Source organism: Motacilla alba, chromosome 14, assembly GCF_015832195.1.
Source record: "Motacilla alba alba isolate MOTALB_02 chromosome 14, Motacilla_alba_V1.0_pri, whole genome shotgun sequence".
NCBI lineage: Eukaryota > Metazoa > Chordata > Aves > Passeriformes > Motacillidae > Motacilla > Motacilla alba.
The window spans coordinates 10,586,483-10,603,352 of record NC_052029.1 but is presented as its reverse complement, the minus strand read 5'-3'; the positions used below and the strand labels follow the sequence as shown (position 1 = coordinate 10,603,352).

Below are 16,870 nucleotides of genomic sequence, written 5' to 3'. Positions count from 1 at the left end.
AATTCATTAAATGCATTTTGCAAAACTGTTCAAAATGTTTGTTTAAATTATTTATCCTGTTCAATGTGGTAAAAGGCAGAGGGATGAGGCCTCCCTAAAACCCTGCAAATGTTTTACTGTATTTCCAAAACAGAACAACCTTCCTATAACAATTATAATAGCTTGATGCTATTTAACTTGCCTCATTCTGAAAGCAAGCCTGATCTATCAGCACCATTTATCAGGCCTGGAATGGCCACTTGGCCCTGCAGGGGGATGTAAATGGGTTGTGGAAAGGTCTGGGTTAGCACATCCAGCCCTCTCAGGGTCTGAGTGAGTGAGTGAGCTCCAGACAGGGGTTCCATTATCCCAGCAGTGCTTTCCCTGGGCACTGATTGATGGGGCAGTGGCACAGGGCTCTGGGTTTACCTCCAGCTTTGCCCATGACCGTGGCCACTCACACAGACCTTTGTCTCAAACTCACCGAGTAACCCGGAGTGCCCAGGAGCTCCCCAGAACCTTGAGATCCAGAAGATGTAAAAAAAAAAACCCCACTGTGGAACTCACCAGGTGCACAAAAATATGTGAGCTTCAGATTTTGGAGGTGCTGTCACCCAGTCCAGGCTGCACTGCTCTGATTTTCTGGCAATGCTTGGTGCACATTCAGAGAGCACCCTGAGTGGAAAACTGTGGCATGTCAATGTCTCCATGTACCCTCAGCAGCAGGATAAGGAAGAACATCATCAAAACATGACTGCAGGCCCACACTTAAGAAATGCAAAACACACCTAAAACAATTCCCCCTTCCCTCCTTGTGTACTGATATGACCTGAACTAAAAATTTATGAAAATACAGATAAATGCATTTGGCTTGTCATCACAATGGTCTGTTTACCCCCATCTGACAGATCCATCTCAGCCTGGTAGAAGTTTTCATTTGTCATCTCTGAGAAAAAATAACTCTCAAAAAACTGAGGCAAAACTTGTTGCAAAGTGGATATTAACAGGGACACACTGCTCACTGAAATTCTTTTAAAATACCACTGGATGTTCTTGCAAGTGAAAGAGAGGGCTATAAATAATCGCAGCAGAAAGAAACCAAAATAAAAATTAAATGCCTGAAATGCAGCAAGCTCTTCACTTACATAAGGAGCACCAGTTTTGCAGTGGGTTATTCTGAAGGGTGATTTTTTCCCCCCCTCTCTTATTCCCCCTTTTTTTTTGGTTTCAGAAAGTCCCTCCATTGGTACAATATTCTCTTTCCTTCTATCTTGTGCTACACTTTCCTGTGTGGCTATCAGAATGTACATGTCAATAAATCAAGAAAGCTCTGTAAACGACATGAGTTTGCATGAACAAGAGCTTTTCAGAGTCCCATAGGAGTGGTGAAAACATTACAAATATTGAGTGATCACTCTATATAGCTGCCATCTCTGACCAGCCTAGATGATCTTATTTTTTCCTTGAGTTGTTACTTTATTCTTTATCTCCATGGTAAATTGGGCAGCAGGAGCTCCACTCAGAATGGGTTCCAAGCTTAACCTTCCCAATGGGTAAGGTGCCATCAGAAATATTCATATTTTATTCAATTTTTACGTGGCTAAAGGGAAATGCAGAAAAGGTTGCATCCTTGGTACTAAACTACTCTTGGGCAGACACAGCAGCTTGTAAACCCCTCAATTTGCTGTTTGCCTGACTAGTTTTACTGCTGGTTCTGCTCATAAATGTCTGCCAGGTGAAGCATTTTTGAATAATTGTCTAACAATTGTCAGATGCTCAATAGTGGCTCAGATACTGGGGTTCCTTACACCAGCAAGCAGGAGGAGGCACTCCCCAAGTAAAGATTGCAGTTTGCTGCTCCAGCAGCAGACCAGACTTTGTGCAGCTTCTTCCACAAGGCTAAAGCCAGCTCAGGGCAGTGGTTTTCCTGTCCTGCAGCCTCAGCTGAGCAGGGCTCAAGGTCCCTCAAGAGAGGGAAACCAGCTACCCTGCAGATGATTTTAACCTCTGCCAGCATCTGCTGTGTTTGGGGCTCAGGCAGGGCCATCTGGAAGGGCCTTGTACCCATGTGTCCCCTCTGGAAATGCAGGGGCCAGTTTTGCTCTGTGAAATTAAATAGGGAAGAATTTGATTCTTCTCTTTATGCTAAAGCTCTCAGGCTGTAGCCACACCACAGAGTAGCTCCATATTCCCACTGTCCTCCCACTCTCTTCAACAGTATAGTGGAATAATTTAGATGTGCTACGTGGCAATGCAAAAGCTATGTAACACCTTCAGGAGAGCAAGAGCACAACTTTTGCTCGAAATCCCTTAAAGATCAATTAATTTCTGACTTGCCCCTTAAAGCTGGGTGAACTGGATCAATAGTGTTTTGCTACAGGATATTTTCCCATGCTCATTTGGTTCTTTTCTTACTCACACAGAGGCACAGAAAGGCTGGAAGGGACCTCAGGGGCTCATCTACTTGGTCCCTCTGCCCCAGGGGAGGATTACTTGCCCCCTGTACTCTGCTAGCAGTTTAAAAACCTCTAATAAATGTAACTTCACAGCTTCCCTAGACAATCTTTTCTAGTTCCAGATACCCTTGCCATTGGAAAGTTTTCCTAATGCCTGAGCAGGATGTCCCTTGCTGCCACTCATGAACATTCCTTCTTGTCCCATCTGTGATGGAAAAGAGCAAGAATTTGTGACTTCCACCCCTCTGGCTCTTACATACTTGAAGACTCTGTGTCTCCTCTGGACTAAACAGGCCTCAAACTCCAGTGGTCCTTGTTTTCGAGACCTTTGGTCATCCCTGCTGTCCTCTGGACTCTGGCCAATGGCCCACATCTTGCTTAAATTGTAGTACTAAAATAGGAGAAGTTTTCCAGCTGAGACCTTCCCAGCATGATGTGGATGGAACTGATTTTGTGTGGCTGCACGTGTTAAAGACAGAACTCCCGAATCACATCTCGAGTGCATTTGTTGTAAAATAGGGACATTTCTGACCCTTATTTAACTTGTGGTGCCCTACAAACCTCAGGCTCCTGCAGACAGGACTGGTGGTCAGGTACATCCTGCATTTTTGCAATCTATTATTTCTATTAATTGCAGAAAATTCTATTTTTTCTTATTGAGTTTCATCCTTTCTTGGCCGCTTCCCCAGTCTATAAGATCTTTATGAATTTCCAGCACATTTCAGACTTTCTAACTTGATACCATCTCCAAATTTATTAAGCATATTATCTAGTAAATTCTACCAGTTATTATGTAATATGTTTAAAGATCAGTAACAGGCTTTTAGAATTTCCTAACCCTTGCACTTCTCTTCTAAGAGTAAGCTGTAGATAGGTCTTCCTGAGAACAGCTTTTCACACTTTGTGTTCCCATCTTGCATAAGTTTATTTCAATCTGTTTCTCAAACTTGCTGATAAGAATACCACAAGGCACTGTGAGAATTTCACTGAAGTCAAGGTATACAGTCTGGAAGATTTAAATCTCTTATTCCTAATGTTTTTGTAGGACACATGAGCATTTTTGGTCCCAGAATTATTCTTCTGAGATCAGACCTAAAGCCCTGTCCCCAAAATAACGACTCTGCCAAGATGCCTAAAAATGCCTTTAACTATAATTCTACTGCAACATTAACATTTTAAATCCACACATTTGATACAACTATCATTAATCTGTCCTTCCTGAAATAAATCCCTTGCCTCATTAGGGGTGTCACTGAAATATTGAAATAAGCCCTTCCTTCCCTCCTTCCTCAGCACAGTTAAATGTGAGGGGTCAATTCATGGCTTTCCAGGAGCCCTGAAAACTCTTCCTGGCTTCACGTCCAACACAGGGATCAGAGGGAAGAGAGTTGAGGGGGAGGCTGTGCTGATCCGTAGCAACTGGAAAACATAAAGGTGAACAACATCTCACAGCCAGCCTGCAAGCTGCAGAGATTAATTGCACTCAGTGAGACTTATTTGATTACTTGGTCCCCTGAGTAATAATGGGTTTCCTGAAGACTAAAGAGAGTAACACAGAAAAGTCAGGAAGAAATATGGGGACGTATTAAAAAGTAACTATGAAAGGGAGAAAAATATATATGAAACCACAAGGCATGTAATTAACTTAGCATGGGACTAGATTTGTTTGCTTAATTATTCCATGCAGCTTCATAAAGCTCTGAAGCGAGCTCATAAGTGGCTTAAAAAACCCCCCAGAATTGATTTTAACAAAATATCATTAAATTTGTGAATGAAAATCCTGGTCTTCCTAAGGTCAATGGTTCCTCTTGGTTCATTCATGCTGTGATCTCTCCTTAAGCTGAGTGTGGAGTTCTTGGTACTTTGGGAAGCATTCACATGGCTTAATTTAGGATTTCTGGCTCAGGTATCCTGAATTGCTCTCTGGAGGCTGCATTGACACTACAGGGAGCTTGGTCCTGAGTTAGACCTAAAGTTAGAATATGTCAATGATCTCTTCTGTGCATACAAATCTTGAAAGGAAAATATTCTGCCACTGACCAGTGCCTCTGTGAGATTGTGTGTCCCACAGAGATGTGGCACAGCAAACAGGAAATCAGGGAGGCAGCTCGTGTTCCCATAGTATGGTAAATGTCAAATGCCACTTAAAAGGTGCTATACATAACTTTGTTGCTTCTGGAGAAAATGAAATTCATGGAAAAGAAACATAGCTTGAAAAGCTAAGAATCTAACCAGAGATTGAATATATTGCAAACTGTTTTTTTCCATGAGGGAATCTTGGATTTTTTTCGGCAGTCTTTATCTCCTCATGGTGGCAGAAGGCCTTACACGTGGGTGATAATGTGAGCACTTGGAAGGGCTACTTCCCCAGTGAGACCAGCCCGCCTGCTGGGGAAGTGTGGCACTAAATATCAGGTCACATCCTTGGAAACTGAAAAAAATCCATGACACTCCTCAGGATGGGAGCAGAAATGAACATTACCTTCAGAGTTCTCTTGCATGGGAGAGAAGAACCTTAAGCAAAAAGAAATGAGGCTGAGGGAGGGGTGAGTTGATGGGAAAGCCTTGTGCAGCTGGAGGGGCTGCAAGCCCCCTTGAGGACTCTGACCAAGGAATGATAAGGAGTGATCAAGAAACCTGCAGGTGCTCTGAAGAGTCTGGATGTTTTGTTAGATCTGCATATTTCTTTTAGTGTCTGGCTCGCAGCAGAATTGTGTTGCAAAGTCCAGGTGTTACGTGCTCCAGCTGTTGCTGCATCTGGAGAGGTGAGCAGGGAACCAGGCAGGCTGCAGGAGCTGTGGAGGGGTGATAACCACAGGGAGGGGGATTGGAAAAATGGGAGCTGCCACTGGGCTTGGTGTGGCACCTCTGCTGTAAGCCTCTGCTTCTGCAAAGGGGAGCAGAGCCTGTGAAGCCAGAGCAGATGGGGATATCTGCAGAGGCACTGTGCTGCTGTTCTCAATGTGAAGCTGTCATTAGAAGGTGGGACTGGCCCTGAAATAATGCACAGGTTTAAAGCAGTGAGCAGTGGAGCCCATCCCCACTCAGCTCTGTGCGAACACAGGGTGCTAAACCCTTCACAGAATCTGCATTATTCATCAAAAAATAAAAAATAAAAAAAGTGATTTTCCCTCTCACTCAGAGGAGAATGAGTGCACTTGTATGCACACATCAGGAGATGTGAAGGTCCAAGGGAAGCAGCATCAGTGCTGCCCAAGTGAGCACGGGCACAGCAAGGGATCCGTGCTGCTGTGGGCTGTGCTGAAACCTGCTGTCAGGGGCTGTTCATCCAGAATAATGCCTTGGCACGGGCTCACTGCTTTGTCAACATTTAGCTGTGCAGAGGCTGAAGTTACTCAAACCTGTCCTTGCCCCATTTTTCAAACCAACACTAACCTCTCTCTGCCTTTCCCTTCCCACCTGCCCCTGCCTGGGTAAGCGTGTTCAGGATCTCCTGCTGGAAATCCTGGTCTGGGTCACTGGCAGCTGACCAAAGCACCATCCTAATGATGGCCAGGAATATGTGATGGCAAGGAAGAAAGCTTAGCTTTTGTCTGAATGAAAATGCAGAGTCTCAAAGTTGAAGTCATGGTGAATTTTGGCCCCTGATTAGGAGTGCAGGATCAAATCCTCTAAGAGACAGTGAGTTTGTGTGATGCAGTTCAAGGATAAGGGGAAAAAAAAAAGAATGACAGGCCTAATTCATGCTCTTCCAAAATTATTATTATTTTTCAGCTAGGGGAGGAGGAGACAGGATGTGGTAGAAAAACATTTACAGGAGTTTGGCATGTAAAAACCTGAATGATGGATTAACAGCTTATGCCAGATTTTACCTGCCTTTAAGCAGGTAACATTTCTTCAAGCTCAACAAGCTCCTGCTTGCCTAGAGCTATACTTTTCTTCTCCAGATGAGTGAAGCCAAAGAACCTTGTGCAGTTTTCATTAGCCCAAACTTTCTCTCAAATGTTTTCTTCTGCAAGTTTAATTTTGCTCAGGGAAGCAGTGGCCCTTGGGAAGGATCTGTCTCAATGAGGATCCTTTTTTTCCTGTGGGTTTGGGCCTGGGTTTTTTGGTTGTTGTTTTGTTGGGGGGGGTTTTTTTGGTTTTTTTTGGGGTTTTTTTTGTGACCTGAGCTCTCTGGGATGTGCAGCCTGCAGTCTCATGCACACAATCACAAGGCTAAGGGCAGAAGCTGGAATGCAGAGGATAAAGCAGAATGTAAATCCATTCAGCACAGCAATTTAAGGTGTGGGAGGTCTCCTCTTATGCATGGAAAGGTCCTGTCAATAAATGAAGCAAGAACCTTTAGCCTGAAAAACAGAGCTGTCTTTTGAATCTCTGGTTTCCCCTCTGCATTGTTTAACTGACACATAAAGCAGCTCTTTCCCCCTTCCCTGCCTTTGCAAAATGTCTACAAAACAGATCAGGATGGCAAATGGCTACTGTAAGTGCTGCTAACTGCACATCCTTCCCACTGCACTGGAAGTAAATGGCTCCTTCTGTGCCTTTTTTGGCATGTCCCGTGGTATCTCTCATAGGAATGGGAGTTTATCCTCCATGTCTTGCCTAATTTTCCCCTCCATGATTTTAGTTTTCCCACGGTAAGATTAAGCTATTCTATATACCATCAGTCCCATAATAGTCAGTGAACTTTAAGTGAACTCTAACATCTAGACTCGAGTCATTGCATTAAAACCTCGTAAGTTGATTGGATAGCTGAGTATTTCAATATTAATCTCCCCACTAAATGCCTATATGCACTGCACAGACTTTCTTACAAATGTCTCTCCTTGGAGCACAGGGTGTCTGAAAAGGCCAACTCACTCTGAACGTGGCACAAAGTGATTTAGTAACATCCCCTGTGAAAAAAAGTGGAATTTGTCATCCGCCACTGAAAATCAAAATGTGACTCCAGCCTTTGCAAGCCTGGAAAGCTGGACCTGCATGAGCAAGGAGAGGGGTCTGGGCTCTGATGGGGTGATTGAGGGTAACCACCAGGGCTTGCACCGTGGTTTTAAGGACTTATCTCTTCCTTCCCATTCTGCAAACCCTTTCTTTGGCATCCTTTTCTTTTTATTCTATGAGCAGATTGTTGGTGTCCTCTGATTCCTGACAATGACATTTATAACCTCTCCCAGTTTAGTGTAAAACCCAAATTCAAGAGACTCTTCTTGTTTTTCACTGCCTAGGCCCTCTCCTCTGGGGGTGGCCCTGTGCTGCTGAGGCTCTGCACTAACACAGGGTCCCTTTATGACCTGGCTTGTGTGAGAATTGAATAGTTTTCCTCACAGTGAGTAGTTTTCTGCAGTAAACAAGAGAGTTTCTCACCCCCATCACCATCACTTGTGCCTTCTCTCCCTCCAGTTCAGATGGAGTAAGAGAATGGGGAGGCCCAGCACTGGTTCTCCTGTGCCAAACCCCAGATCCTCCTCCAAGGGGAATAGGGACATGCCCGACCCCACCTGTTAATGACCGGGTTTAAAATTAAGGCCTTCCATTCAGTTTTTAGAAACCTCAGCATGGTCTCCAGTACATTTTATCCATCTGCTTAAAGCACCATCTCCTCAAATGTGAAAGGTTAAATTTCAGCCAGCCAAGGAGTGGTGTTACCTTACAAATATTTTGGAAATTCCCAAAACTTAGATAAAGGTCCAGAAAGCAATTTGGGCCTGATGCAAACTAATGGGATTTTTTTTGTACTGCTTTCAACAGGATTTGGATCTGGTTGTCTGTAACAACTACTACAAACCAGCCTGTGAATGAAAGCTGGAGGAAGAATTTCCTGCCTGCTCTGTCTTGGTGAAGCAGCAAAGAAGGAGGGAGAGCACTGCTTTTAAAGAGATAACAGTATTAAAACCCATTTGGCTTCAGATCAAAGATGGCTCAAGCCTATCATTTTAAGTATGTGCAGGACTTAGCAACTGCACTGAAACATTGGCAAGACCTGAACTCACACAAAATAACAAAAAAAGTCTTTGCCAATAAAAAGCAATTTAAAAAGATACAGTGCAAGGAGGTAAAAAAGGTTAGGCAGTTCAATTCTGAAAAACATGAGAATTCTTCCTGGAATTAAAGAATATATCTGTGGGCAATTTAGCACAGGAAGACCATTTATGCTCTGTTTTGGATGGAATAAGACTGCAGCACAGACCAGAGTTTATTGTGCACCAAGTTTAGGCTGTTTTACTCTTGTGGAAACTTTTTGTTTTGTTTTGCATTTAAATTCAATCCCTCTGCTTTTCTGACTGGCTGGAGCTGATGGGAATGGCAGAGGTCTGCTTTGTGCCCATGGGGAGTCACAGGATGGGAGATGTCTCTGGAGAAGAGCCTTTCTGTGCAATGGTGTAAATAAACACAGCAGAAGCAGGACAGGTAACACCTTAAAAACATGCCAGATTCTTGCAGCTCTGGGCTGTGCAGCAGCAGAAGTTCCACCACAACTGGATCAAGCAGAACTGAGGATGCCTGGGAATTCAAATCAATCTGAGGAAATCTGAAGAGCATCATCTTGCACATCCCCTCAGGTCAGGCTCTCCCACCACTGCTCCTGCTCCATCTTGGGCTGGGTGACTGTCCCAGTGCCACGTGCCACCAGTGCCCTGTGTGACCTGCCAGGTGAGGACTGCAGTGCCCAAGGGTGCATTGTTCCTCCTTTCCTGTGACTGGCTCCAGGAGGAAGGGCAGGAAGTGAGTAACATGGCTGGTGCACTCCAGCTAAAATCTTAAGACATAACAAGCAAAGAATTACCATTTTTGGGTAGTTCCAGCCCTCTCAGGCCATGCAGAGCCATATCCTGTTCCTGGCAGTGGGCAGAGGTGGACACTCAAGGAGAGTAGAGGCAACACGTCTTTATGGAGATGTGTCCCTGTGGATGTTCCCTGGTGTGCAGCAGGAACTGGGATTTATTTCCTGAGCTGGAGGGTGCTGTGGCTCCTGCTCAGGTCTCTGTGAGCGCAGGGCTCACAAACCCTTTGAGGAAATCTGGATGGGTACATTGTTCTACAAGGCAACAGGAAAGCCAACAACTTTCCTGGAATTTAAATATAAATGAACACATTGCTTATAAAAAGTACTTCCGAGATAAGTCATTTATAAAGCATGGAGGAGTTTATGACATATAAGGCAATCTGTACTGAGGCAGCTGTGAGAAATGCAATTAGCTAATTGGCAATGTTTCTCCTAATTGCTACTTTAGTAGGAGAGCTGCACCAGTTTGAAAAGACTTGGTGCTTGGCTCAGAGCAAACTGGATTAGCCCCAAGGGAGTTATTTAGGGTAGGAAGTGGGAGTTCCCCTGTCTCCAGTGTCATTACAAACGTGGAGCAGCTCTGGCTCTGCCACCTGGGGAAGGCACCAGCACCTGGCCGTGGGGACAAGGCACGCTGCCACCCTCTGAAGGGAGAAGCCAAGGAGACAGTGCTCAGAAAACCAGAGGTGTTTTAAATGTATATTTAACCTCCTATCTGAGAACATTCTCCCCTTTAATCACCGTGCCATTGCCAGTGCCTGTCCATCCCCAGGCTCTGCAGCTCACACCAAACACCTGAACTGAGAAGTGGCACCAAAGTGCTCCTTGCAATATCTCACCAGGGAGGTTTCTGTCGGGAGTCATCAAAAGGAAACCTCCAACAGCACCAATAGGAAAATAGCTGATCTCCAGGCCTTTTTATTGCTTGTAAAACTTTATTGGAGGCAGAGAGAGCAGGGATAGATAATGCTTTCTCAGTGAAATCATAGAGCATTATATTAGTGTCAAAACAAAATTGAGTTCATTTCTCCAAAGATTACCACTTGGTATCAGCTGCAGCAGTATCTTGCACCTCAAGGAGTTATTATTAGTTTCATTTTTTAGTTGAAGAATTCCCTTTTAAATAGAGTCTTCTGGAATTTACAGACCACCTCTGTCTGGAATGCTTGCACAGGAGTTATAAATAAAATTATTTGCTAAAAATGTTTCCTAGTACAAACAGACTGGGTTTACCAATGTAAACATAATATATGTATTCATGCATATTTTAAATTGGTTACTGTGGTTCTTTTACCATTTGCTTGAAAGACAACATGATGTGAGTGCATTATATATTTCTAACATTTTATTAGTGTGGAGAGGCAGTTAAAGACTGAGACATTAATGAAATGAAGAGTTTTAATTCACTTTTCACTTATCTGTCCACAGACTCATCTAAGCACCTTACATTCATAAACATATTCAGCCAGACAGCAGTACCTGGAGATGGAGAAGTTGTTTCAGAGCTGGGAAAACCCAAACTGGGCAGAAAAGAACCATTCTGGGTGCACTGTGCCCAGCTGGGAGCTGAAATGAATTCTCACAGCCCCAGGCCTGTGTGCCTTACAGAACACATTGTGTCTGTGGCAGATGTGGAAGAATTGATCACATCAGTTACAGATTGCTGCTATCTAAAACCAGGCAAAAATGCTTTGTCAGAGGAGTCCACATTTAATTAGATATGACCCACATGGTTTTTCAATGTATAGAGCTGAAAATGGAGAGCTAAGGAAAAGAGAAGGGATTTTTTTTCACAAAAGAATGTCACACATGATTTCCTTAATTCACTGAAACCAGTTACATTAATTCCCATGGTTTTGTGAGGAACTTTTCCTTTTTTTTTTTTAATAAGAAAAATGTACAATGATTAGCTGAGTTTCCTCTCTAACCTTATTATGCTGAAGTTATTGGAGAGATAACAGCACATGTACACTGTTCTGTTTTTTCCTTTTTCATTGATTTTCTTCATGGCTTGCCTGGTTTAAGCCGGTACCTCCAAACTCCCAGGGACTTTAAGAAGCATTTTTAGTTTTATTTAGGGGAAGCTCTGCTGACTAAAGATATATACAAATACATATATGTAAAATACACTCTGGTACAGCCATGAGCAATTAGAAAATAAAAGCCTTAAAATAATAATCAGTACACTGAATAAATAATAGGCAGGACATTTGCACGAGATGTGGGATCATCTGCTCACTGCCCAGTTTCCATCCCAGACCCCTCATTTTTATTTCAACCTCCACCCCAAACCACAGGGAGGTGCCTGGCCTGGGGTGTGTTACTTCCCTACATGGGAAAACTTTCAGCCAGTAGTTTTTGTCTTTTTCTTTTTTATCTAAAAAAAAAAAAAAAAAATCCCTAAATTTACTTGCCTTGCACATACAATGTGAGAGCCAAAGATTTATTTCTGGTTGAAGCAGTGGGTACTGGAGGCAATAGAGCTTTGCTAGTTTTCATTAGCTGAGGAGTTGGCTTGATGCAATCACAGTGTTCATGCCAATAAAACTGAAAGGTAACCAGCTGTTTTATTCCAACTACTATGTGGGGGCTTTTTTATTTTTCCTGGAGGAATTTTGCAATATATGATTTGTATAAATTACTTTTACATGTAATTAGTATAGCAATAAATATTTTCTGAACTGCAACTCTTCTTCTAATTTTGGTTTTCTAGACAAGTCTAGCCAAGTCATAGCAAAGACCACAGCACCAGAAGAAAGTTATTGCAACAAAGCTGGAATCAATGTCAATAAAATAATGCTAATATCATTTTTAGGAGCAGAAACACATAGAAATTTCCTCCTACATCTTGAAAAATGTATTTATAAGAAACTTTAGGTTTCAAATTTTTTTTTAAACATTGTATAGAGGACTTTTAAGGTAATACTGAAAACACTATCAGCTTAAGAAATCTGAGTCTGTTCCTCATATGAATAAAATTCATTCAGCACACACAGCGTGCCTTACTGCATGAGCTGTAAATTGTGCTTTCATGGTTTAAACAGGACAAAAGAGGCCCTAAAACAAACCAGAGCACTGCAAGGACCTCCCTGGACAACATTTTCAAGACACCTTCATCTGCGAACATCCAATGCCTTCTGTTTGAAGAGATTAAAATGTGTTTGACCATAAAAGATAATCTCTGGTGTTACTTTGCATGAGCTCTTGGGCAGAGTAGTCCATTGCTGAGTTTCGTGTCCAAAACCCACGAGGCACAGCTGAAGCTCCGTGGATCCAAAGCAGGAGACCATGCATCAGGTAGGACCCATCTGAAGCTTGAAAAATCACAACGCATGGGGTCTATGCCAGTTTCTGATGTCCAAGCTCCATTTGATCTCAGATTTCACTGATAAAAATCTGGCAAACATGATGGTTCTTTTTCTGTGAGCTAAATTTGAAAGAAAGGAAAAAAAAATACCAATTTTGAATGATAGACAAAGATAGATATAGAGAAAATATAAAAGGGCAAAGAAAAAGTTTGTTTTCCAGAATCTTGTGAAGACTTTTTGTGTGCAGTGATCTTCCTTTTTTCTTCTGAGCCATTAAAATCCATTAAGCCAAGACCTCAAGATCTAAAAGCTGTAAGTAATTAGGCATTGACCAAAACAAACAATTTTGCTGCTTTGTCTTTTGTGTCAGCAGCATTCACATTAATGCAGAAGGACCCACCAGAAGAGCTGATATGGTCAATAAGTCATAAACTAAAATACTTTCTTCTTCCATAATTGCTCCTTATGTTATGAATTTGCATTTTAATAACTCCCTAATTATTTATTTACTCGGTATTGTCCATGGTATGCAATTTAAGGTGTTTCCACTGCATGTTTAATTGACTATGCATAATAACTGCTGGTGAAACACATGTAATTAGGAAGACTGTAAAATGTGTATTTTACCTAAGTAATAGTCACTGTTGTATTTCAGGGCTCCTTTTAAGAAAGATTGCAAAAGTAATTAGAAACTTAATCTAGTCTAATCACCAGAATTTCTATATTATGAAGTGTCTTCATTTCCAAAACAAAGGGAGAGTAAGACCTCCAAGAGCTAAATCATTTTGATCTCTGTGCCATTTTGCCTGTTTTCATGGGACATTCCAATGGGCAGAGCTTGACTTGCCAGCCTGGACTTCCACCCTTAGCTGACTGTCCATGCTATTGTAGTCTTAATTCAGCCTTTTAATCCTACCTGAAATGCACTTACTTGTGGTTGAATTAATAATAATTGCCAGCTCCTTGGCATCAGATACAGTCTACCTTAGTGCTACTTTACTGTCTGGAAATTCCAGCTCCTGGCGTCAAGGGGCTCCAATCACTTCCACAATTTCTAGAAATAGCTGTGACCTGCTTTTTTGCACCATTTCCACCCTTTCAGGTTAAACCCGAGCTCCTAGAAACAGAACACTATTGAAGTGTGAGCTTTTTTAGTACTTACTGCTTGGTAACTTCGTTTTTCCTATTTAATTACAGGTTTCATGTTTAGAGTACGAAGAAGGACATCTTGTCAAGGCACCTTTTCATCTGTGGACAGACCATAAAAATGTAGGTAGGGGCTTCTTTTCCACAGTGGGTGCCCCTGTGGTGTTCAGAAATGCCACACTGCTCTGTTATCACACAGACCTGTTTAGAAAAGAAAGAAAAAAAGGACCTGAAGTGCAACCAACTCCTACTTGGTTACCTCCAACCAGACACTATTTGGTGGTGTGGGACCAAATGTCAAGCTAGACAAAGAAGGCAAGGATACAGTGAGTTGGGCTATTGTGGAGAAAGAGCAGGAATAAAAACAATGTGGACAATAGTGACATTTCTGTCTGTGCAGTGGGTGCAACACACCCACTTGCTTAATCTGAAAATCTTGTGGGGTGCAAGCTCTCATAGTTAACACAGCTGTCATTAAAACCCACTGCAGCATAGATGAGCCATTAGTGTTCTTATCGTTAATAATGCAATTTTTGGAGTCAGTCTAGGTGAAAATAATTTAATTAAAATTGCCTTAATTAATGTGATTATTGCACCAAATAAAGAGGACAACACATTAATGCTTCTCTGAAGAATACTTTTCTTACCTCTTCTCTTCTATTGAAAGATTTATCATTTACTGACTCAGTAAATTACTGACTCATTAATTTATGCTTGGGGGATGAGAAATTTATTTTCAGTAGAATTAAATCTACAACCTGATGATGTAAGGGACTCCTCATGAGATCACTTGTACTGTAAATCAATCAATTTCTCCCAGTTCAGGGCTTTGGAGCACCAGCTAAACTTGCTTTTTTTACAAGGAGGGCAGAAGGACTGTTTATTTTTATTCCAGATAGGGTGGATGGTGCCTGCCCTAAGTCAGCTGAGGTGAGGAGCTGGGGAGGAGGTAAAATGAATATGCAGGATGGGGAAGCTAATAAAACCCCTTCTTTTGCACAGGACCACAGACCACTTGGCAAATAAGATCACAGGTGCATATTTCAATCATATTGACTCTTTAAGAAATCATGTGTTTATTTATTTATTTGTTTCATGGTATCCAAATAATCTTATTTAGCTTTGCACTACAAAGGTATTTACCATACTAATCACATTAGGTAGATAATATCCCTGCCAGAGTTCCTGAGGAAAGCTTATCACCACTCCCATTGTTCCACTCTTGACTGCTCAAGGAAACAAGAGCCCATAGAATCAGATACTGAAATTTAAGACCAAATTAGATCCTCACACCTTTGCTCCAAAGCATCTTGGAAGTGTTAAACTACTAAGGTGTTTAATCTGATGACTCAGGGAATCTTGCTCTTCCTCAGCAATGAGGTTTCACCTACAACACAAATGCAGTACAAGCAGAGGATCTGCTTAAAAAAGAGTTGTGACTTGGCTGGTAGGAAGAAGGTAAAGCATGTAGAGTGGGTGGGATCTGTCTACTTCACATTTCCTCCCATCTGTAAAAAAACATTGTTTCCATTTGTTCTTTCTGACAGCCTCTCAGAAGAGAACTCAGGAATTTAGAGAGAAAAAATGAATGCACTTGGAAAAAGCTAGACAAATTTGGGAATCTTTCTGTTCCCACAGACCTCTGTTTATTGAGCAGATGCAGCCAAGATGAGCTTGGAGTAGCAGTGAAAGTGCTGGCTCATTACCCAGGTGCCTCTTAACATGTCTGTCAGCTCAGAGAAATAACACAGCTCTCCCTGCTTTCATGGATGTGACCACAGGCTCATGTGCCCAAGGGTCAGCTGTTTTGAAGTGCACACATATTTTGTGTAGTTTATTTTTTAGCAAATGCTCGTCTCTATTTCATATAAAAGCCAACTGTGGTTTTTAGGCCCTATTTGAAGTGCTGTGTTGACATGGGATTAGATGAGCCTTCAATTTTGATTTAACACCATTTCCATTCCATCGGTAGCTTTCATAATCTGCTGGCAAAATCATGCAAGAATAAGACTGGTACTCCATCTAGATCATATTTAAACCAAAAACCCAAAGTGGTCTCTGGGTTGCAAAATAAAAACTTGATACATATGAAACCCTCTGCAGGTCAAACAATAACTGGATGGGAATTTATTTCATCAGAGTCCTGAGGAAGGACCTGAGTGAAGGTAAAAATTCTCTCTAGCTGAGAGCAGGGACAGAGCTAATGGTGCTGGTCTTGGTAGAGGAACAGAAGCTGGTTCCTGTGGATAAATCCCAATTGTGAGTCAATGAAGTTAATCAAAAAACACCTAATCAGTTTAATGCCCTGTTGCTCATGAAGAAATAATTTTTAAAAAATTGCTAAAGAAGATTTAAAAATTGCAAATACATTCCATCTTTCCCAGAATTTCAGTTTCCCAGTAAGGTCAGAGCAGATATTTAGTCTTGCATTAATATTAGTAAAGACCCCTAGAAATTCTGGGCCAAGGAAAAAAATAAGGCCAGATGCTGATGGAGAATTTGGGACAGCTGCTTCCCAAAGCATTTTGATACAGAGTATTTTAGAGGGAGGATTGCAGGAGGTGGAGTGGGTGGCTTCAGCCAGGCTGTCTCTGAAATGGTCTGACAGAGCTGTATGACAGGGGCAGCTTGGCTCTGTTTATGATGGGAGATAAAATTAAAATTTTAACTACTACCTCAGCAAAGCCCCAATACCTCCTTCTCCTCGGAATCTCCTGTCTGATACACCTGGAAGGAGGGATCTCTTTGAAGGTCCATCAGTGAAGAAAGCTGTCGCAATTCTTATCGTGGCTGGACTCCATTTTCAAGGCAAGGGAAATTCCAGTGAAACTTCAAGATCCATCAAGGTGGTTTAGCTCTTATTCATCACCCTCCTGGCATCCAGGCTTGAAATTCTTAAAGTGATTAGTGCCGTGGAAACGATTTTCATTCTGCTCAGCTTTACTCACAGCCCCTGGTGAAGTGCAAGACCTGGTGGTCGGGAGGAGAGGGCTCACTAAAAGCTGCCCCTTTTACAGCAGTGGTGAAATGGCAGGGCTCTGTCCCCAGATTTTTTGTGGCCCATGAATGTCCCTTTGCTCCATGGCAAACAGAGCCACAGCAATGACATCCATCCACAGCAGAAACCCTGAGAGGAGAGAACACAAAACTCGAGCTATTGTGGCAGAAGTGTGGACAGCCAGGAGGAATGCCTGCAAACACTCTGACATTGGAGTTCTAAGTAATTCCATTTT

At 42.3% G+C, this 16,870-nt stretch overlaps 1 long non-coding RNA gene across 1 annotated transcript; it reads right to left on the bottom strand.

Moving 5' to 3' along the window:
* Window positions 1-10,513: 10,513 nt before the first annotated feature.
* On the bottom strand, window positions 10,514-16,848 carry LOC119707093. Its single transcript, XR_005258686.1, has 3 exons — window positions 16,332-16,848; window positions 13,654-13,838; window positions 10,514-12,610 (listed from the first exon to the last, which is right to left on the bottom strand). It is a non-coding gene; the product is annotated as an uncharacterized LOC119707093 (long non-coding RNA).
* Window positions 16,849-16,870: the final 22 nt, after the last annotated feature.